Genomic DNA, 22786 nt, shown 5'->3' on the forward strand with positions numbered 1-22786 from the left:
CAGCTGCAGAAGGTCACTGATCTCCCAGGAGCCACCCTAGACTTCCTTTTCAGGGTGATGGTGCAAAACGGACACAAGGCCCAATTTTGGGAACCGAAATCCTGCGCCTCAAGGACACCTGAAAAACGGCCGACCCAAAATTGGGTCAGGCCATTTTTCAGACGTCCCTGAAAGCCACCTAAAACAGGTGTTAGGTCCCTTACATATGTAAACGAGGGGCCTATGCCTGTTTAATGTTCCCTCACAAAAATTGGTCTGTGGCAAGCGTCAGGCCTTCTGCGGCATTGAAGTAAATGGGAAAGAAAATCGGGCGGAGTGCAAGACGGGCTACTGATTCGCTATCACCCATTTTGTGCGCAAGACGAATTTATAGCCCATTTACTTGTCTGTTGCACAATGTACTGATTGCACCACAGGCACAACAAAATTGAAGGTGGTATCCAGCCTTGTATTATGAAAAATACTCACTGATTTATTGATGGATCCACACTTTACAGTTTGATGATTTAAATGAGCACACAAAACAAGATTAATACGCTTTATTCACACTGTCTTTGGTTTTGAATTCCAGGACTGGATCGCGTTTGACAATCTGTTTGTAGAGAGCAAATTTAAAGGAAGCCTGCGCGCCTGAAATTTTGGTTGCAAATTTACACCAATTCTGAACCTGCGGAAATGCAAGGTTTGCATTGTATGTTCTTTCAAGTGGTGGGTGAGGCTATGCTAATGAGCAGCAGAGGGTCTGGGCGAAGGTTTTGAAGAACCAGTGCAAAAGATCAAGGAAATTTGGATGTAGCATAAGAACGGGTGCAAGAATAAATTGTTTGGCAGCTGACAAACAGACATACTATTATGTGCCAACTGTCAAAGTTCTAACTGAAGTTCTGAGCTATGCTTGAGTGCCACAATCAACATTCAGGACCAGGAAGAATGTTATTCCCAACTCACCTCAATGACAGATGAATGGGGATAGACCTATCAAAAAACATTACCAGCATGAGAGTTTTCCAACTGGGAGACCCTATGTGGTTAAATTTCAAACTGCTTTTGGACTGGAACAAATGGGAATTCTTTTAGCGGTGTTTCTCAGAGAAATAGTTTCCACTGAAAATACAGTTTCCCTTTAACAAGAAATTCAGTAGCATAAAAATTATATGCTTAACAGTGACACTGTCAGCAAGTCAAGATAACTGCACCAGAAATAGATTTTGGAAATCTCTTCTGGTGCAGTTCTCTGCCTGGCCATGGGTGCTGCATTTGAGCAGATGATGCAACTGCAAACTGCAAAGGACTGCAACAATGGAGAAAGATAAGAAATTGACATTAGATAATAGCAAGCAGGCAAAAGTGAATAAAAATAAATAAAAATGCACACTTGATATTAAACAGCAGAGATTGGACCACAAGGTAAAGGAAAATGTAATCTATTTGTGCTTTTCTCTTCAATCAGAATCTTTGTTGCTAAATATTGTCCTTGGACAGTTACTTATTGTAAAATGGGTTCACTTTAATATGTAAACTTGGGTAGAATTTTAATTTTTGATTCTTACTAACAAGGGAATCATCCAACTAGCAACAGCCAAAGTCCCACAGAATCCACGGCCTGGAATTTCTTGGATCGCAATTACGCAGAAATGTATACCCGTTTTTACGGCAATCTTGCCCAGCAGCATTGGCCGAAATTTCCTGAAAGTCTTTTTAGCATAGGACAGAATATAAAAACCAGTGTAAACAATCAGAGCTTAAGGAAACATGGAACATAAGCTATCTTCCTTCTTTAAGTCCCTCTTTATCTTATTGATACTATGAAAATCAAAGTTAGAAGTTCGTCAAGCAGGTCTAAGGAAGGAGATATAAAAATGTTTTTTAAAAATCGTTATAAACACCAGAAAGAGTGAATCAGATCCTGTTGTGTCTAAGATTTTAGGCATAAATTTACACCCGTTCAGAATGGACATAAATGCAGGAAATCTTCTCTGGTCTTTTACTTGGGGGGGGGGGGAAACTATGTTAATGAGCCAAGTGGAGTTTCAGCGGACATTACTCGGGTTGCGGAGGCAAATGGTTGAGGAAATTTGCATTTAGCAATGTTTTACCGTAAATCAGTTACACACAAATTTCTTCGGGAAAAACAGCGCAACTCCGCTATTATGCCATAGTTACGCTGAAACTTTTCAGAAAATTCCAGGCCCACATGTTATCAATTATTTATCATTAATCTAAACTTTGTTTAATTTGGATTGCAAAAATAATTGGGCTGAATTAATCCAATCGGTTGTATGTAGTGTAGATACTGATTACTGTGGAGGATTAGCAGCTACTGTTCTGATGATACTTTTGGAAACTTCCTCTCTGAGGATTATCAGGTTTTTTTTTATTTAGTTATCAAATTTTCTATAATTTAGACATCATAATTACATAAAAGATTCGCATTTGGTCAGACCTTGCCCAACAAAAATGGTTTCACTTTTCATTTGTACAATATCCTATATGGTACTGATAACTAGGCATGAATTCAATGCTTTTTTCTTAGAAAGATAAAATGTGCAGAAGTATCAAAGACCTAATGAAACTGACAGGCAATGGAAAGTGTAAACTGTGAAGACGAACCAATAGAATCAAGGAGAAAATTACACGAGCTAGATTGAAAGAAAGAAGATGGCCTTTAATGTAGAAAAACATCCCAAGGCCAGAAGAGGGGTGACAAGTGCATGGGACCTGCCATGGGATAGGATATAGGCAGCAGAGTTTTGGATGTGCTACATTTTACAGAGAGTGGAGGATGGGAGGTCGGCCTGGAAAGCATTGGAATAATTGAATCCGGAGATGACAGAGGCATGGATCAGAGATTCTGTGGCAGGTGGGCTGAGGCAGAGGTGGAGACGGACGATATCATAGAGGTGAAAGACAGCGGTCTTTGTGATGGAGAATATATGGAATTGGAAGCTCAGTTCAGGATCGAAAAGAATGCTGCAATTATAAACAGGCTGGTTCAAACTGAGAAGGGAATGGAACTGGTGGACAGGGTACGGAATTTGTAGTGGGGGCCAAAGATGACGGCTTCACTCTTCCCATATTTAACTGGAGGAAATTGCAGCTCATCTAAGACAGGATATCGGGCAAGCAGTTTTTTTTTTATTCGTTCATGGGATGTGGGCATCGCTGGCAAGGCCAGCATTTATTGCCCATCCTTGATTGCCCTTGAGATGGTGGTGGTGAGCCGCCTTCTTGAACTATTGCAGTCCGTGTGGTGAAGGTTCTCCCACAGTGCTGTTAGGTAAGGAGTTCCAGGATTTTGACCCAGCGACGATGAAGGAACGGCGATATTTTTCCAAGTCGGGATGGTGTGTGACTTGGAGCGGAACATGCAGGTGGTGTTGTTCCCATGTGCCTGCTGCCCTGGTCCTTCTAGGTGGTAGAAATCGTGGGTTTGGGAGGTGCTGTCGAAGAAGCCTTGGCAAGTTGCTGCAGTGCATCCTGTGGATGGTACACACTGCAGCCACTGTGCGCCGGTGGTGAAGGGAGTGAATGTTTAGGGTGGTGGATGGGGTGCCAATCAAGTGGGCTGCTTTGTCCTGGGTGGTGTCGAGCTTCTTGAGTGTTGTTGGAGCTGCACTCATCCGGGCAGGTGGAGAGTATTTCATCACACTCCTGACTTGTGCCTTGTAGAAGGTGGAAAGGCCGTAGGGAGTCAGGAGGTGAGTCACTCGCCGCAGAATATCCAGCCTCTGACCTGCCCTTGTAGCCACAGTATTTATGTGGCTGGTCCAGTTAAGTTTCTGGTCAACAGTGATCCCCAGGATGTTGATGGTGGGGGATTCGGCGATGGTAATGCCGTTAAATGTTAAAGGGAGGTGGTTAGATTCTCTCTTGTTGGAGATGGTCATTGCCTGGCACTTGTCTGGCATGAATGTTACTTGCCACTTGTCAGCCCAAGCCTGGATGTTGTCCAGGTCTTGCTGCATGCGGGCACGGACTGCTTCATTATCTGAGGGGTTGCGAATGGAACTGAACACTGTGCAATCATCAGCGAACATCCCCATTTCTGACCTTATGATGGAGGGAAGGTCCTTGATGAAGCAGCTGAAGATGGGTGGGCCTAGGACACTGCCCTGAGGAACTCCTGCAGCAATGTCCTGGGGCTGAGATGATTGGCCTCCAACAACCACTACCATCTTCCTTTGTGCTAGGTATGACTCCAGCCACTGGAGAGTTTTCCCCCTGATTCCCATTGACTTCAATTTTACTAGGGCTCCTTGATGCCACACTCAGTCAAATGCCGCCTTGATGTCAAGGGCAGTCACTCTCACCTCACCTCTGGAATTCAGCTTTTGTCCATGTTTGGACCAAGGCTGTAATGAGGTCTGGAGCCGAGTGGTCCTGGCAGAACCCAAACTGAGCATCGGTGAGCAGGTTATTGGTGAGTAAGTGCTGCTTGATTGCACAGTTGACGACACCTTCCATCACTTTGCTGACGATTGAGAGTAGAGTGATGGGACGTTAATTGGCCGGATTGGATTTGTCCTGCTTTTTGTGGACAGGACATACCTGGGCAATTTTCCACATTGTTGGGTAGATGCCAGTGTTGTAGCTGTACTGGAACAGTTTGGCTGGAGGCGCTGCTAGTTCTGGAGCACAAGCCTTTAGCTCTACAGCCGGGATGTTGTCGGGGCTCATAGCATTTGTTGTATCCCGTGCACTCAGCCATTTCTTGATATCATGTGGAGTGAATCGAATTGGCTGAAGACTGGCTTCAGTGATGGTGGGGATATTGGGAGGAGGCCGAGATGGATCATCTACTCGGCAATTTGACAACACAAAGGCAGTGGAGGGGTCAACAGAGGTGGTGGAAAGGTAGAGTTGCATGTCATCAGTGTACAATGTAGAGGCTGACTCCTTATTCTGTGGATGATGTTGCCAAGGGGCAGCATGCAGATGTAGAGGGGACCAAGAATAGATCCTCGGGGGACTCCGGAGGTAATGATGCAGGGGAGGGAAAAGGAATCATTGCTGGAGATGCTTTGGCTACAATTATGTAGGTAAGAGTTGACAGTCCCACTGAGCTGGATAACGGAGGAGAAGCATTAGAGGAGGATGGTGTTGTTGTTCCTATCAACGGCTGCAGAGAGGAGGACAAAGAGGGATAATGCACCACAGTCACAGTGGATATAATTTGTGACTTTGATTAGAGCTTTGCTGTGGCAGGGACAGAAACCTGATTGGAGAGATTCAAACAAGGTGTTGCGAGAAAGATGGACACAGATTTGGAAGGTGACAACACGATCAAGAACTTGAGAGGAAAGGGAGGTTGCAGATGAGGCAGTTGTTTGCAAGGACAGAGAGATTGGGGGTGGGTTTTTAGAGGAGGGAGTGATGATGGGAAAGGGGAGAATACCTGAGGAGATGGAACCATTTAAAATATCAGCTAGTATGGCAGCCAGGAACGGAAGTTGGGTGGTCATGGGGTAAAGGGAGCAGGAGGTGACTCTTACGGATAAGGTTAGCTTGGAGAGGGAATGAGGGAAGATAGGAGAAAAACTAGAGAAAGGAATGGGATCAGGGCTAGGGCAAAGGGGAGCCTCGGGGAAAATTTAGCTTGGTGGGCAAGGACTTCTGGTATTCATGGTACCATGCCCAGTAAGCTTCGAATCTTTCAAGAGGAGAAAATAAAAATGGCAATAATGCATTTCTCTTTAATGTGCAAATTTAACAAATATGGACCAAAAATACAATTTAAAATTCTGATCATTGATGGGAACTAGATCTTGAAGTGAACCCTGTTTCATTCAATTCATTTCTCACTTTTCTCTCAATTCCTGTCATTTGTTACAATCATTCGTCTGGCCACCACACTATGTGCAGCAGACCACTTGGAATGCAATAATGTCATTTCTGCTAAGAATTATGGGTAAAGTCACTACAACTTCACTGTTCTTATGTAATGTGTGTTGTATAACATCATTCTTATTTAATTAATTCAATGCATGTTATAGGAATGAAGCTTTGCACAGAAACTAAGAATCTCTTACGACATAATTTAACCATAAGCCTAAGTAACAAAGTATCGCATAGCAACCCAGGTAACCTAAAAAATGCAAGTACGGTTTGGACCACAATAATAAGGAACAGCTGACAAAGAGTCAGAATTAATGACTGAGAAAAATGCCATATTTTCCACATTTTTGATTAAAGGTTTAAATGTTATATTTTAGTACATTTTAATTATCCCCAATCAAAATGGCAGCTGTGATTTTGCAATAGGCACTTACTTTGCAATACAAATTCATTGGCAAGATGAAAAAATGAACACTGATAACAATGCTCCAGTAACCTTGATTCTTCACTTCTCAAGCAATTCAAAACCTATTACCTGTATCAATAATGAACATGTATCATTAATCCAGTTATGAAGTGTGAAAAACTGTAGCAAAATAGCACAAAAAATGCTAGGAAAGCCCATTCTACTGACTGGAACTTGGAGGTCCTGCTGGACAGCACTTTTGAAAACATATGAACATCTTGGGCCAGGGCAGTGTGTTCTCCAAACTTGGACTGGAGGCAAAACAAATTGGCAATCCACAATGGACCAGGCTGACTTGTGGCTGAATATGGTGAGGACCCAGGAGAAGAAATATCGCAACTTCAAAAAAATCACAAAGATAAGGCAAGAATATCACCTTGTCTTCATATGAAGATGATGTATGGATGATCAATACGTGCACAATGTGTTAAACAGCAACAACAACTTGCACCATGTAGCATCTTTAATGTAGACATCCCAAGGTGCTTCACAGAAGTGTAAAGAAAAAACTGGATGCTGAACCAAAAAAGGAGATATCAAGAAGGGTGACCAAAGGCCTGGTCAAATAAGTGGGATTTAAGGAGGGTCTTAAAGGAGGAGAAAGAGTTGCAGTGGCAGAGAAGTTTAGGGAGGGAATTCGAGAAGGTGGTTGAAGGTACAGCTGCCAATGGTGGGGCAAAGGAAGAGGGGCATACACAAGAGGTTAGAGTTAGAGGAACAAAGATAAATGTAAAACTGCAGCACTGAAACAGAGATGAATAAATTTACATATGACAAAATCACCAATCTTAATTTGGAGATGAAGGACATTTATGGATGATAGCTAATAGTGGGAATTATTTACTTATGCAAGAAACATTGCTCGCACCAAAAAATATTAAAAAGGACGTAGCAAAGAGAGTATTACAGGTCAAAATAACAGATCTCTAAAATTATATGTACGCCACCATGGCAAAACAAGTGCACTGCAAGAATGAGATTCCATGACAGAAATGACGCAGTCTTAATCCACACAGTTCTTATATTTAAAGATTTGTACAGAACAGGAGGGCAACAGCGGAACAGGTGGTCAACCATCACAGGTAAAGCCTTTAATAGCAAATAGTGGAATTAACTAGGAGGCAGGCTATTGAATGTGTTGGTCCTCAAGAAGCTCAGTAGGTGAGTGGATTATTTAGTATGCATCATATTAATCATTTGCCTGTTACATTATTGCGTCCATAAACACCAATGGTTTAAAATTACTTAATAGTTAATGTTAGGAAAACGCAATATCCAAATGTATAAATGTGCTAGGACAGTAATAATGTTTCATGTCGTCTTTTCACAGAGCAAGTTGAACCAAGTGATCTTCAGGGTGAACCCACTCAGGAACAATCACCAGAGCAACAACTCAGGTGCAGGAAGTAGGCCACAAATATTTAACAAAGAAGCACAGGGCAGTGGTGCTGAAAGGTTGGCAGAGGTGTGAGTTGTTAAGGAGGCAGTACATGCAGTGCATAGGTCCGAACTGCCGAATGCTCTTCCTGCATTATCTCATGATACAGAACTTGGTCTGCATTATTACAGTCGACGCTGTGAGTATCACTGGTTTGTGTCCTACTCAATGTCACATTGCAGTGCAGAAAACCATTCATCAAGCCTATTGCACTACCATCAGTTTGGAACAAAGTGCTTGTTCAACATGATCCATGTGTTGTAATGCCCTCTGTAGAGAAGATGTGTGAAACCCTCCTTGATGGTTTTCTGCAAGCTTTTTCAAAGAAGTTCAAGCCAGGATTGACCACTTTTTGGATTCTGGACCATAAATGATCCATAACAAAAATTGAGACCATTGACACAGCAGCAAAAGCATTTCTCATGATTGTTCCCATTTCTGCTATGGATCATTTAGGGCCCATAATCCAAGCATTGGTCAATTAGGTTTCCGTCCCTGCCACAGCATGGCTCCAATCAAAGTAAAAAATTATGTCCACCATGACTGTGGTGCATTATCTCTCTTTGTGCTGTATTACTTACTTCTGGCAGTGTTGTGATGATATTTTGAAATTTTGACCTGCGTTAGCAACACCAACTCTAAGTCTGATCTTTAGTTCATAGCTCAATTTTCACTAATATTCCCCACTGTACAATTTTCCATAAATTCCTCATAATTGGCATATCACAAGTTCTTAAAAATCAAATTTTAGGCGTCACTTTTTATTAACACATTTTAATATGGGAGTAAGAATCAGAGTAACAGCTAAAAATGGAAAAGTCTGTGCCACTTTTGACCAGTCTTGCTCCACTGTTTACTCATATTCACTGTTTTCATTACAATTAACACCCTGAGGAAATAGAACACAAAATGGTCTTACGACTGTAATTTATTCCTCATTAAGTGCCATTTGATCTTAAAGGAGGAGTCTCATAATCAAGACCCCTTTTTAAAATTACTCAGTTAAGCGTTGGGGTCCATGCTGGCAATCCTTTGATTTGTTTATCTCTCATTTCTGTTTATTTTTACATTTGTTTAAATTGTGACCGTTACTAACGTATTCAAAGGGGAATGGTTCAGAGCAGTGTCTGAGCCTCATGATAACAGGAAACTGAATTTGCATACACACAGCTGAAGTTAACATCCCTACTCGTGTCACCTCAGATCTCTTCAGTAACAGAAGCCCCGATTTTAACCATGCCGGCCCAGCAAGAACAGTGTGAGCAGGGGGTTAAAATGACGGTTAAAAATCTGCAGTGTTACCGATGCGTTCGTGCCCGCCGCCATTTTAACCCCACCGATTTGGGTCGCGCATGAGGCATCTGCCGCAGTCCAGCAGGTGTTTCATGATTATTCTAAAGTCAGGAACCAACTACATAACTTGGACACCAACGCGATTTAACGAAGAATCACGCACAGTGCTGGAGCAGTCAGTAAAACCTGCAGCAGGCAGGATTTGGGCCAGATGAGGCCCAGGTAAGTTTTCTTCTATTAACTTTTTAACCATTTCCTTACAGGTCTGAAGGAGCTCCTCCTGGTCCCACAAGGAAACCTTGTACCTCCCCTGCCCCAGGCTTCCTCCTTCCCGAGACCGCAAAGCCCTCCCGACCCCGCCTCCCCACCCCCCCCCCCTCCCGACCCACCCATCCCGATTGACTTGCCTGACCGCTGGAGACTGTTCCCTCGGGTCCCTGATGGTGGCCTCCTGCCGCCCAAAATCCTATTCCGATCCACCAGCCTCCACATCATCACCGCCGGCTCCTGGCGGGAATCAGCATCGACAAATTTAGATGAGGCCCGAGAGTTAAATGGCAGAGGCCTCATACTGGCACTGTCACATGCACTTTCCTCCTGCCCCAGTTTAAAATCAGGGCTGGAAAGTGTAAATCCCCCAAGCCAATACCCCAAAGGCAATAGATTTTTTGTTTTAAGTAACAGTATTCCAAAAAAATAGAAAAAAAACACTGGTGTTCAAGCTAATCATAATTATTTTCAGTTCCAATTTCAATGGTGGTTTCCTTTTTAATCATTACACTTTACTTTGCATTGAATGGAAATCGTTCTGTACACTGATCCAAAATAGAATTCAATATTATCAGAGCTGATCTTAAATTTTCTCCACTGTTCAATTCATTCATTCAGTGGTAGCTGTTTTTTTTTGCTAAACTCATGCTGTGGCACAGTTAAATAGACATCCTTAATACTGAACAATATGAGAAAGTGGTTAAAAAACAACATAAGTCTAAGATTCCCAAACGTGCATTTCCATTGTCAGAAATATTATGCATAAAAACATGAAGGCTAATTAGAGTAATTAAACAAAAACTTATTATTCTGAAATATAAAGCACTTTATTTGTCACATTTTAAAGTATTTTACTTGCCATTCACAACCAGGCTAAAAAAGTAACAGAAGATCTGATCTGATGTCTCTATTAATGCTTTTCCTAGGCCAGCTGCTTAATAGGATTCAACAGTAGTCAAGGTGATTCATCCTCTGTTTTTTCATTGCTCCCTGTGAGGAAGCACCTTCCTCCCTTTCTAAACCTTTCTGATAGCACAATTGAAATCAGGAATTCAACATGTGGGGAATTGTATGCATGAACTAGCATTCCATCAACATGTGGCTTAGCACACTAGAGTACCGCCATGCCCATTTTAATAAAACAAAATTTGAATTTAATTTAGTTAACAATCTGTACAACACATATAACCCAAAACAGCATATAAGGTGTCATCATTTCATATACAGACTCCACCTATAACAAGTGCAGTTTGCCTAGGCAGTTTGATAAAATTGAACAAACCGAATTTAGCCAAGCCAAGTCAAGCAAGTTAGCACGTGTACAAAATTCATTGGTTCATCTGGACAGGGTTATCAGTCCATCTGAACAAAACAATTTATTTTGTACACATGTTGAAGTGTTTAGCACCTTGTGCATGACCAAGTTTACCCAGGCTTCCATGACCTGACCTGGGAAATCTGACTCCAAGGTCTCCTACCAGACTGGTCTCTCCAGATCTTCCGATTCACCATACCATCCTGGGATCTATGACCCAACCTGACTCTATAGATCTCATTGAACTGAGCTAACTCTCTGGATTTCTTGAAATTCTCATGACTGGCCTTTAACAACTCCTATTGCAATAGACACCATGTACTAGGTCACTTTTACTGTATTAAGTTTGCAATCCATTAGCTCTGATTGGTCCAGCTACAATGGCCATCAAACATACTAAACAAATCAGATTTGTACTCAGAAGTCAGCTATAAGCAGCTTACATTGTACAGAATATGGAATTTATTCTGTGTACATGAACTATCTTGCTACAAGCTACCAATTTTTTAAAAATCAAACAGCTGCGTACTTGCTTTCATCGGTAGACAGAGCCACTTGTGTCCATAGCAATTCATTTGCAATAGGTGCAAGTATTCTGGAATGTCAGCAATAAAAACAAAATCTAATTCTTACTGCACAGCACAATAGACAAAAAGATATACGACAAAAGTGTTTGACAACAAACGAACCTTCCACCAAGGCCATTTTCGAAAAGCCAGTGCACACATGCAATCTATCACTGTAACTTCTTCAATAATGCCAATTGATGGCATCAAGCAGAATGTGATGAAGACTGCACTAAGCATTCTGGGATGCTCCTTCATGCTACTCTCCATGGTGCAACAAAAAAAAGACCATTGTGCTGGACCAAAATTCCAACATGTAATTTTACAAAGATTCACTGTGTAAAATAAATTCTGAATTTGAGCTGTGAGTCAAGCCTATCGTTGTGGTCTCAATTTCAGTGACCCACATCAATGCTTGTTGGGACTCCCATTGGAGGTCCCACATGTTCCTGGGATCAGCTGCCTCTTTCACCTCATCTTATATGCTATATGGGATAGTTTCCCAATCATGTGATGCCATGTGCCTTTGTGTTCTCTGATAACTTGGAAAATAGTCCATTACAGAAAATTATTCTCCATTTGAAGCAGAATAAGTTGTTTCAAATTTGATCTTGTTTAGACCATTATCATTGGTTCATTAGTGTTAACAACCAATAATTGTGTCAGATACACCAAGTATCCTCCTCTGGTGGGACTGGCATTTTCAAATGGCCCCCATTACATTTGCTGGTTAATAGCCTCCTTGGAGCATATCCCCTGGTTTTCCCAAGTGGCTGCTTTTTTTCCTGATTGGTACTCCTTTGCTCCAATGAAATATTTGACTAGGGTTTTTAAGGGCTCCATGAAATGGTGCAGAATCCTCAGAGTAACCATGTCTTCTGCTCATCCATAGTTTACACATTTAATTCTGAACTTTCTGTCTTCTTAAACAGTAGAGAGGACACGAGGCAGTATCAGGTCCAATATATCCAAAGACAGCCATATCTGGAGGAGCAAGATTGTAAATTATTCATCTCTGCCCTAAAACTACAGCTTGCTTCTTAAAGATGGTACCTACGTGCTGATCATTTATATACATTACATAAAGTGTAATACTAATTCATTCCTCTGTATTTTGTGTCTGATCGTTATTGTTCAAATGCTTGCAATATTTTATATTTTGCCTCAAAAACTTTAATCAAGTTACAAAACATTGCTTCACAAAGTTCCATTCAATATTTGTCCAACCCATTAAGGAAACCTATATATCTACACGTTCCTCCATTCATGGAAAAAAAACTCATTGTACTTAATTTCTTTGGCAGTATCCTCTATTATCACATTTTTACTAATTATTAGTAAATGTCAGCAATTTAAGCTATGGAACCATCAATTTATTTTAGGTTTTTCCTAAACAAAATATTATTGATGAGGTGTTGACTCAAATTACATTATGGCACTTTTGAAAGCTGGTGTTTGTGAAGCTTCAACATTCATTTGTTTGTTTTAATTATATACAAGAACTAGGGTTCATTTCTAGAGGGATACAAGTGAAAAGCAGAGAAGTTATGTTAAACTTGTATAGAACCTTGGTTGGACCACACTTGGAGTACTGTGCACAGTTCTAGTCTCCAAACTATAGAAAGGATATAGAGGCATTGGAGAGGATGCAAAATAGATTCACAAGAACTGAGAGGATATACTTGTCAAGAAAGGCTGAACAGGCTGAGGCTCTTTTCTCTAGAAAAGAGAAGGCTGAGGGGTGAACTAATAGAGGTCTTTAAAATAATGAAAGGGTTTGATAAGGTAGACGTAGAGAAAATGTTTCCACTTGTGGAGGAATCCAAAGCTAGAGGTCATAAATATAAAATAGTCACTAATAAATCCAATAGGGAATTCAGGAGAAACTTCTTTACCCAAAGAGTGGTAAGAATGTGGAACGTGCTACCACAAGGAGTAGTTGAGGCAAATAGCAGAGATACATTTAAGGGGAAGATATATAATAAGCACATGAAGGAGAAAGGAATGGAAGGGTATGCTGATGGGGTTAGACGAAGTAGAGAGGGAGGAGGCTCATGTGGTGCATAAACTCTGGCATAGACCAGTTGGGCTAAATGGCCTGTTTTTATGCTGTAGTTTTGATATAACTCGATATGACATTTGTTTGTTGCAGCGCTTCAAGAATTTGAGGAATGTGCCAGAATTGTCAATCACATCGCGATCTTCAAAAACGTCCCATATGCCTAAATATACTATCGAACATACTCCATTCTTTGTTCTTGACATCACTGTGATTCAGTTGAAGCAAAAAATTCCCTGCACAAATGTTTTCTTCTTTCAGGATAAAAAGTTGTGCCATAAAAATATAAAATGCAGCAAATACACAATGGGTTAGCCAGCATCTATAAAGAGAAAATATAGGTTGCCAATTCTGATGAATGATTAGACACTCAAAATATCATAACCTGTCTTTTATTTTTACAGATGCTGACTGACCTGTTGTGCAATGCAAGGATTTTCTGTTTTTTTCTATCTCATGTTATTTGCCCATTTCTATCTGCAACCTGCACATCACTAGCTTGGACAATCAAGTGCCCCACAGCTGTTCTGTTCATTTTTTTTATTGTGGGGTCATGTAATACCATTATCAACAGGATACAGCCTCTCATTCCTATAAAGAGAGATAACTGGTCAAGTTTACTGATAGCAGAAGATCCTTTCCTAATGGGAACAGGTCAAATAAACAAAGTCAGCTTTGGGTGGTGGCAAGGCTCCATTATAATCCTAGTAACTTCCTGTATCTCTGCCCACAATGGTTGGAGGCAAGAATTTGATCAAATTGTCTGCAGTAGAGTGCCTGTTTGGGCAAAGTTCCATTGGCATTCATTTATCAAGAGTTGGGTGGTTGTGAAGCGAGGTATTTCTATTTTAAAGCCGAACTTTACTTTCAGCTACCCCACCTCACGTACCATATATCTAATAGTGAGTAGTATTTATATTGTAAAATATTAAAAACTTTATACAAATTTGATGCCAGCAATCAATGTAAATCAAATTACATCTGCCCAAGTATTAATGGACCGGATTTTGCTGTGAGCAGCGAACGAACGGCGCCCATTGTTTGTTAGACTTACACTTGCCCATAGACTTTCTATGAGCTTTTGCACGGCAGGTTCCTGTAAATTAGAGAGCCAAAAAGCAGGACGCCCTCTACAGGGCATTTGGGACCTGTGTGAACAGGGCAAGAAACTGTGTCTCCTTAACCAATCAGATTGAAGCATCTTTAATAACAGCAGAGTCAAAACCAGGAAGTGTAAGTTAGAATAGTGAATTCAATGTCAAATCAGGTTGAGCAAGCAAAATAGAGAGGAAGAAAGATTGAATTAAGAGACAGAGATAAAAGAGATAGAAGGAAAAAGTTAAAAAAGTATTAAATTTTTTTTAATGTCCAACAATAATTAAAATCTGAAGAAATGAGACTCCACACTTATAAAAGTTAATTTTCAGCATCAGGAAGGTTGTTTGGCAGTAATTAAGCCTTACCACGCTGTTAAAAGGGTACTTAAGACTTGAAATAACTTTTTTTTTGGCGCGTTTAGTTCGTATCTATCAGGTAAGCACAGGAAATTCACGCCATTCAATTCAGTTGAACGGGGAGCCAATTTTTGGAGGAGCCTTGCATCTTGGCCAGCAACTTCTGGATTTCTGCTTTTAACTATGCATGTGCGGTCGATGGAAATTACTGTCCAGTTTGCACATGAATAACTGTTAGCCTCACCGTTATTTTTATAGCAAAATCTGGCCCAATGTCTTAGTTCACAGATGTTCCACACTAATGGGTTATGCATTTCCAGTTACCACGCATTGCAACCAGTGTACCTGAAAAGGCACAGCTCTCCGCAACTGCTGGGCACCGCAGGGTATAGAATGCCTCAAAAGTGCTACATAAATGAAAGCTGTTGTTGATCTTCACAACATTATTATTTAATTGTTATTTGTGAGCTGTTGCTGTATTAAACGTGGTTATTATTTATTATATTAATGGTACCCGAGGGCAATTTTATGGGGATACGGGGGCAACTCAGTATCGCCCCCTACAGGTTGATCAAAAAAGGCCTCCAGAGGCCCGGGGGCTGTACCTGATCTAATTATTCTCCCTCCAGCGGTAATCACAGCACATGTCACCCGCCAGCTGAGTTTTGTGGGATCCAGGCCGTCAAAACTGAAACAATCGTCTCGGCGCTGCTAGAAGTTCCAGTTGGACAATGAAACATTTCTTCAGGATGGAGGCAAGGTGCAGAGTTGGGAAACTCCACTCGGTGCAACGTTGTTGAAGCCGGCCGGACCAGGGGATCGGGGAAGCAGCGGCGGCACAGCACGTGGCTCCGCAACAGATGGGAGAAGAGTCAGCGCTGGGGCAGGAGGCGGGAAGAGCAGGACTTGGCCGTGTGCAGGAGGATATTTCAGTTCAGCGGCTCTGTAGAATTTGAGCGCCCCCTATTTGCCTGCCATTAAGTTTTTTTTTTAAAAATAAAGGACTCCAAATTCTTTATTGATATTGCCTCTTGGCGAATGCAGAACAAATATTATTTCCCATCCCCAAAGACACATTTTAAATCTTCTTCCAGCCTTTTCCAGGGGTCATTTTTTCCCCCAAAAAAGATTCAAAATGAGACTGTGAGGGAAGGTCATTGCTCAGCACGAATGACAAGAAGCAGGAGGGGGTTAATGCTACTGAGGACCCAGGCGGTGTGTTTTCTGTCTACCTGGCCGTGCTATTCTTCGTTCACTCAGTAAGATCAGCAGTGAAATCTCCATCAAGGCCTGTGAACACAGTTGTTTTACCACAACGGTCCCCAGCCACGATTTCAAAAAAACACAGAAAAAGAGGCGCCGTTTTCAGGACCACGGACCACAAGGTACGGACACAAGCTACACGAGAACTAAATAGATGTGAAGAGGTCAACAAAAGCAATAAAGTTAACTTCCGACTTTAATCCCCAGAGACCAATTCTTTGACGTGGTGTGTAGCACGGTCGCTCCCCGAGAAACGCGGTTCCAGCGTAGGGTCTTTCCCACTTTACTCTAAAACATTTTAGATTTGAAGGGAGTCGAATTAACCAAGGTCGCTTAAATCACACGATCGTTGATGTATGATTGCTTTAGGGAAATTACCAATAAATAGGTTGCAAGGGGGGTGGTAAATTAGCGTGCCATGTATTTTTCAACTACCAACACCCCCTGTAGAAACACCCTAGTAGCAAGAGTCTTATTTTTGGGACAGTTAGCTTACAGAGCTGAAGATTTTTTTAAATGTATCACAATACTGTTCATTTTTTTCTAGAATAGATGGCGACATTGGCTTGAACGTATAGCCACTAAAACTGTACAGTGCGAGTAATTAATTGCCCGATCCCAAGGGGAACTACTTACAACTTGAGTCGGTAAATATTAATCGGCAGAGAATTGAAGTATTGTGCTGAGGAATGGCATTCGCGTTCCTATGCGCTCACGACATCTCCCACATAGTTCATAGTTGTGTGATACTGAATTGGAGCTAGCTGCTGGCGAACAATAAATTAAGCAAAGGACACGATTGGATGCTGGAAAGGGTGCATCATTGCAGCTGAAGAGAAACGATCCTTATTTGCAGTTTATCAATTTACCACAAATGGGGGCAATTAGAACTGAAGGCGCAGATTTACTGGTGTTTGGCTGTCCTTTTGGGGAGAGGGGGGTAAACTCTGGAAAAAGTTTCCCTCAATATACGCACTGCACGCATTAAAAGCGTGAAACTGATTGCATGAGGATCTGTTGCCATTTTAATGACTCTTAAAATATCAGTATATTTGCATTTAAATTTGTAATTTTCTTAAAGTACTAAAATCGAGATTACATGTTTGTCTGATATCAACCCCTACTGTTCAAAGAACTACGCAGATTTCTCCAAATTCAATTTGTTTCTGAGCCAGTAATTAAAGATGAGAATCTTCACTAGGAGAACCTAAATATGAGCTGCGTGAGAATAGCTTCGCCACAGCTTTAGGAAATGCGGTGCGTATAAGACTTCTAGATATTTTATGACTATTACATATGTGCTTGTCTGGTGAAGCTTGAAGAAGAGACACTGTCTACTTAGTGAAATGTGCTCAAAGACAAAAAAAAAGTTTAGAAAATTGGTGAATTGTGAATTGTAGTGTGGAGACTCCATCTTTAAGAAGTCTGCCAAAAGACTTACTGCAGCTTTCAAATTCAATGCCAAAAATAATTCAAGTGAAATGTATTGCGTTTTGTTGGCTCCATCACAGTATCTCTTTAGGGCGGCCTGAATACCCTTTATCTGACTACTGATTTCTTCCAAATTGCACGCTTAAATATGTATCTCACTTATAACTGTGTACCGTTTTACTTGGCGTATGTGATTTTCCCGTGGAAGAGGGGTACAGCATTCTTTTTAAGAAACCCTTTAAGCCAGAAACTATATCGATCTGTTGCCCTACCGAGCACTGTGCATTCAAACATAAGAACTCTTTATGGCTTCACATTTCTTACATTTGCCCATCACTGGCGGAAAGCTCAAACTAGAGTGGCATTAAATAAAGGCAATAGTGAATAATGTGTGTAATTTACATTACCAATGGAGAACATTAACCGAATTAGTGGAAGTAGGAAATGATTGTTAATGGTGAATGCTGTTTTTCCACCCAACTCGGATTCTGTACCAAAAATTAAATGTGACCATCCGCAAGGTACTTCAAAGTACGTATGTTTCTGAAAATATGGCGTAATATCATTCTAAATGATAACTAATACATAAATAAATACAGCCAACGGTTTCTCCGTTGACTGCAAACTTTACGACAATCTTAACAAAATGCAAGCTCTAGCCATATGTACATACAGCACAATATCTGCAGTAACTTAGGGAGAATCGAGTCGGGCAACTGCATTGTAGAGGCAGGTAGCCTAAAATGTATCCACTGGATGTACGCATTTACAGCAAAATGTACGGGAGTTTATGTAAGATGTGTGAGGAAATCTTACCAAAACCTTCTGAAATGATCTGCCGGTCCCGATGTCAGTAAATGACACCTTTGATCATTACAGCGCCCACTCAGCGAAAATTCCACCGCTTCTCCTCTAATCTCACCTCTTCAATCGCGAAAAGCCCCTCCACAAACGCGCCAAATTCACCGCCAGGCTGATACTTCCATATGCACTTGCATTCCCTCTGAGATCACAGCTTCATTTGTCCTGGAAGTAACCAGTTTCCTTGCAGCAGACGTGATCCAAGTGTTAGAAAGAAGAGAGGGGACTGAGAGACAGGGAAAGACTAAAAAGAGAAGTCCGCAAGCTCTATGGCAGGGCGTCGCGACGACAGAAGGGAACGTGCATTCTCCCTTTCAACCATCCCATGGTATAAGTGTACGCTCCAGAAGCATATAAAGGAAGCGAATAAAATATGTATATACACATGTACGCTGCAAAAGCAGATTCAGTATTTTTCGCTCCCGCTGCTGCGAGAATGCGCCGAGCTCCCGCGGTGCAACAGCGTCTCCCAGGTCCTAGCGCCCGTGGAGTAACCGCTGCTGTAGAATAATCCTATTTTTCAATGAAACGGACGCTACACACCAAATATAAAAGTGCCGATTAATTGCCGATACCGCCCTGAACTGTTGGGCGCAAAAGAAGAAGGAATCTTACATCTTAAAGGTCCCAGTGTGCAGAACTCCGGTTCAATGAATAAATGCTTCCAGCTATTGCACAAACCTGTCCTTACTGCCGCCCAATGGAGATTCCGGAGGCCAATGACGCTGGGTAACGTTCAATACAGCTGAACTGAATACTTATCGGAGGGATCTCACGGAGCCTTGAATAGAGAATCTTCTCACAAGATAATAAATGCACTTTAATTGTATGACGGGATTTGCTTTTAACTCATTTTAAATAACTCCTTCCATCAACATCTTCCTTTTACAGCGAGCTCGTTACAGTGCGAAGTCCTTAACAAAGTTTCCTCACTGCTGCAGATGAACCAAGAGGCCGCTATAGACCGAAAATAAATGCGATTAGAATTTCGATGAAGTGGCATTCACGAGATGAAAGAGCTCTCAGTAGGGAAATCCGTTCTGTTTACAGACTCTGCTACAGAGGCACAGTCTGTGAAGGGAAAGGGACTGGTCAATACCTGCCACTCAGTGCTCACAGTACAGGAGGTAAATGTGAAGGAGGTTAAAGTCATTGTTCTTTTCAAACGATGTCAGATTAATCTACTACATATATTTTATATACTATATGGGGAGGTTTGAGGATGGTACTTTGCTTTTGTCATATTCATAATTCACAAGGCTAAACTGACTGTCACTAGGGAGGTGATATTAAAATATTAGTTTGTTGCATTCAATGACACACGGAAACAAACTGAAACTCTATTTTTGTCATTTTATTTTCATAACGGTGTACCTATAACCATACGAATAAAGTAATTGATAAATACTATTGATTGTGCCCTAGTTAAAATCTGTATTTTTTTGTTTTACAGTTTTAACGCAAAAGTGTTGGGGCTGCCATTCTCGCAATAATATAGGCAGTGTGCCAATTAAAGACACTGACGTTCGCTGCCGCCTTGATCGACGGCAGGAAAGGAGCGTCAGGGATTAGAATGTATCGATACCTGGGGACCTTTTCAATTGAAATTAACCACATTTTGCTTTTGACCAATTATAACTCGTAGTGAAATTTAATTTTTTTTTAAAGTCTTGAGTTTTAGAAAAGGCTTTTCCTGTCAATCAGATGTTCTTTTAGTCAACATCCTTTTTCAAGGAAGAGGTAATTAAGCAAACTAAGTGATAATGGAAGTCAAAACGTTGGACTAATGACACTAATGGTTACATGTGAGATGGAAAGCTCTTCGATTAAGGAATCACTGCCGTGAAAGAGTAATGCTATTACAGGATATGAAATCATCGCCGGTCTCGGATTCAGGATCTTTGAAAGGATTAGAGCATCGGTATTTTGCGAAGTGTGTGGTATTGAAAAGAAGATCCTAATCTGCTCATGAATAATTCTTTCTTGATTCTGAAAAAAATATGAAATATTTGGTTTCGTACCGATGCTATAGATAAGAATAGTGCCATTAGATGAGAAATAATAGAACAAGCCTTGAATTTAGCATGAAACCTACTCTGGAAAAATGTCAAACATGGAAGTGACTTATATCTGTAGAGAACCGAAGACACAAGTGCTGCAAGTCTGACCTACGTTGTTTCTTCTCACACGTGGAATAAATTTCGAATTCAGTGACATGTTACTACCGTGTAGTGTTTTTACATTGTACACCTGGGGGGCGCGAGGGGTGAAATTATTTGCGCTTTTTAAAAAATGTTTTGTGTGTTTCCATTATATGCAGTTTTGAATTATTAGCAAAAGTCCAGAGGTCGACAGGGTTTTTTTTTTAGTGATTTCAGGGTGCTGTGTGTGAGGGCAGAATGGCTGCGGCATTTCTGAGGAAAAGTTCTGTTATCATAGAATGTGGATTGAGGAGTTAGAATAAGAAAAGGACATTCATATCGGGAAGACGTTGGGCTACTTGGGCTGTGGGTTGGTTGAATGGTTTGTGGTAAATTTATATACATAAAACAAAGTCGAGCCATATGTTTACTGAATGGGCACAATAAAGACTGTTCTCAATTTGGTCCAACGTGTGCCAGTGATTAAATATTGTGCGAGGTAATTGGCGTTATAGTCAGGGGCAGTTCTCCTGAGATTTCATGGAAAGTGCTAATGTAATGTGTATTTTTTTGCGTGATGTGAAAACATTGTTACTTAATAGCTGTATGTGATTTTTTTTTGGTGTTTTATGCACGTGTAATGCAAACGATTAACAACAATCTGCACCTCACCTTTAGGGTATAAAACCTCTGGTACAATAACATTTGATTAAAAGAATTCATTACAATCTGCTCTATATATGTTTAGACAGTAATTCAAAAGGGTCTAAGCTTTTTGTCTTAATGGAGTGCTTAGCTGTGTACCATGAAAACTTAGGAGCCACCTATAAGGTGTTTATTGTTCTACTCAAAGCCAAACCTTGCTCACTGCTATCACCTTCTCAGGGGGACTAGGTGCAAGCAATAAATTCAGACTTGCTCGATGTTGCCCACATCCCAGGAACAAATTAATTAAAATGGACACATCGAGAGCCTGGGGAGCTGGCATGCTCATATAGGCTTCATGGTTTGGGTTACTGTTAAAGTGTTCTTTTTAAGCTTAGGCATTTTGCTTCAGGCATTACTTGGTTTTGCTACATCATCTGCCATTTTTGTATTTCATTTATTTTCCCTCAAAACTGTCCTTGATTATTCTTGGTTCTTTATGTCATTTAAGTAGAACAATACAAAGTGGTGGGGATGGACAGGTTCCCATAGTGTTATGTGATTTTAGATAAGGAAGACAAGTTCACAAGGAGCCAACAAATATAGGTGCAGTGACATCTAGACATTTTGTCAGCATCTGGCATTATCTCAGGACCTGTGTTTATGGACTCATTGACATGTACTTGGATATGTCAGAGGAAACCTGTCAGCCCTGCATCCACTTCACAAGACAGGCTGTCACACAGTTGGACCATCTGTTGCATGATGACCTGCAAGCAACAACTGGAACAGGGGTGGCTCTTTCTGTAGAAGTGAAGGTTATCACAGCATAAAGCTTTCCTGCCACCAGATCCTTTCAAGCCATTGCATGGGACATCTGCCATATCAGGCAGTTTGCAGTACATGCATGAATCAAGTAAATGAGAAATGCTGCATTTGTAAGGGACATCACCTTCACCACTTTCTCTGTGGAAAGTAGGCATGAGCTGGATAGGTCTCAGCGATTTCACTGGGTGTCAGGGCTCTCTCAGTGAAAGGCAATGAATTAGTATCTATATGGGCATCTGGGCTCCTCACATCAACTCCATATAGCCTACATGAACAGAAAAGGTTTGCACTCAATTAGTGGTCAGCTGGTATCTGACCACAGAAATTATGCATGTTTATGGCCAATATCCAGGAGCCAGCAAGCATTATGCATAAACCATGGTACTCAGATTTTTTGAAGCAAAAGAAACACTGGTGGGGGGGGGGGGGGGGGTTCTTAGGACACAAGGGCTAACATCTGCAGCCATGGCTATCTAACCCACTGTGAAACCCTCTAACAGAAGAGGAGTGCTTTGGACTGATAGCATAAGCTGTTCCTCAGCTGTCAACTCTAGCTAAAAGAAAAGTATGCTATCTAACTTTGGCACAATTAAAGAGTATGCACACATTGCTTGAAATGGTACCTCCCAGGAGATGCTGTAGTTCCCATTGTATGTTAATGACCCCATAAGTAATGTGTGCAAAAGTGAGGAGCACATTTACCTTCACCTGCCTCCTGATACCAGCAAATGTTTTCCTCATTTGCAGCCAGGTACAAGGGACCTGGGTGACTGCACTGACTTGGTCACTGACCTCCTCCATGCAGCTTGTGCCTGTGTTTTTACTGGACAGCAGTCTTCAACCCCAAATAGGGCCATCTCCTTTGGTACAATTCCTGCAGCAGGGCCTCTAACTCGGGCACAAAAGGGAGCTGTTCACACA

This window comes from Heptranchias perlo, chromosome 11 (genome assembly GCF_035084215.1).
Source record: "Heptranchias perlo isolate sHepPer1 chromosome 11, sHepPer1.hap1, whole genome shotgun sequence".
In the NCBI taxonomy this organism is placed as follows: Eukaryota; Metazoa; Chordata; class Chondrichthyes; order Hexanchiformes; family Hexanchidae; genus Heptranchias; species Heptranchias perlo.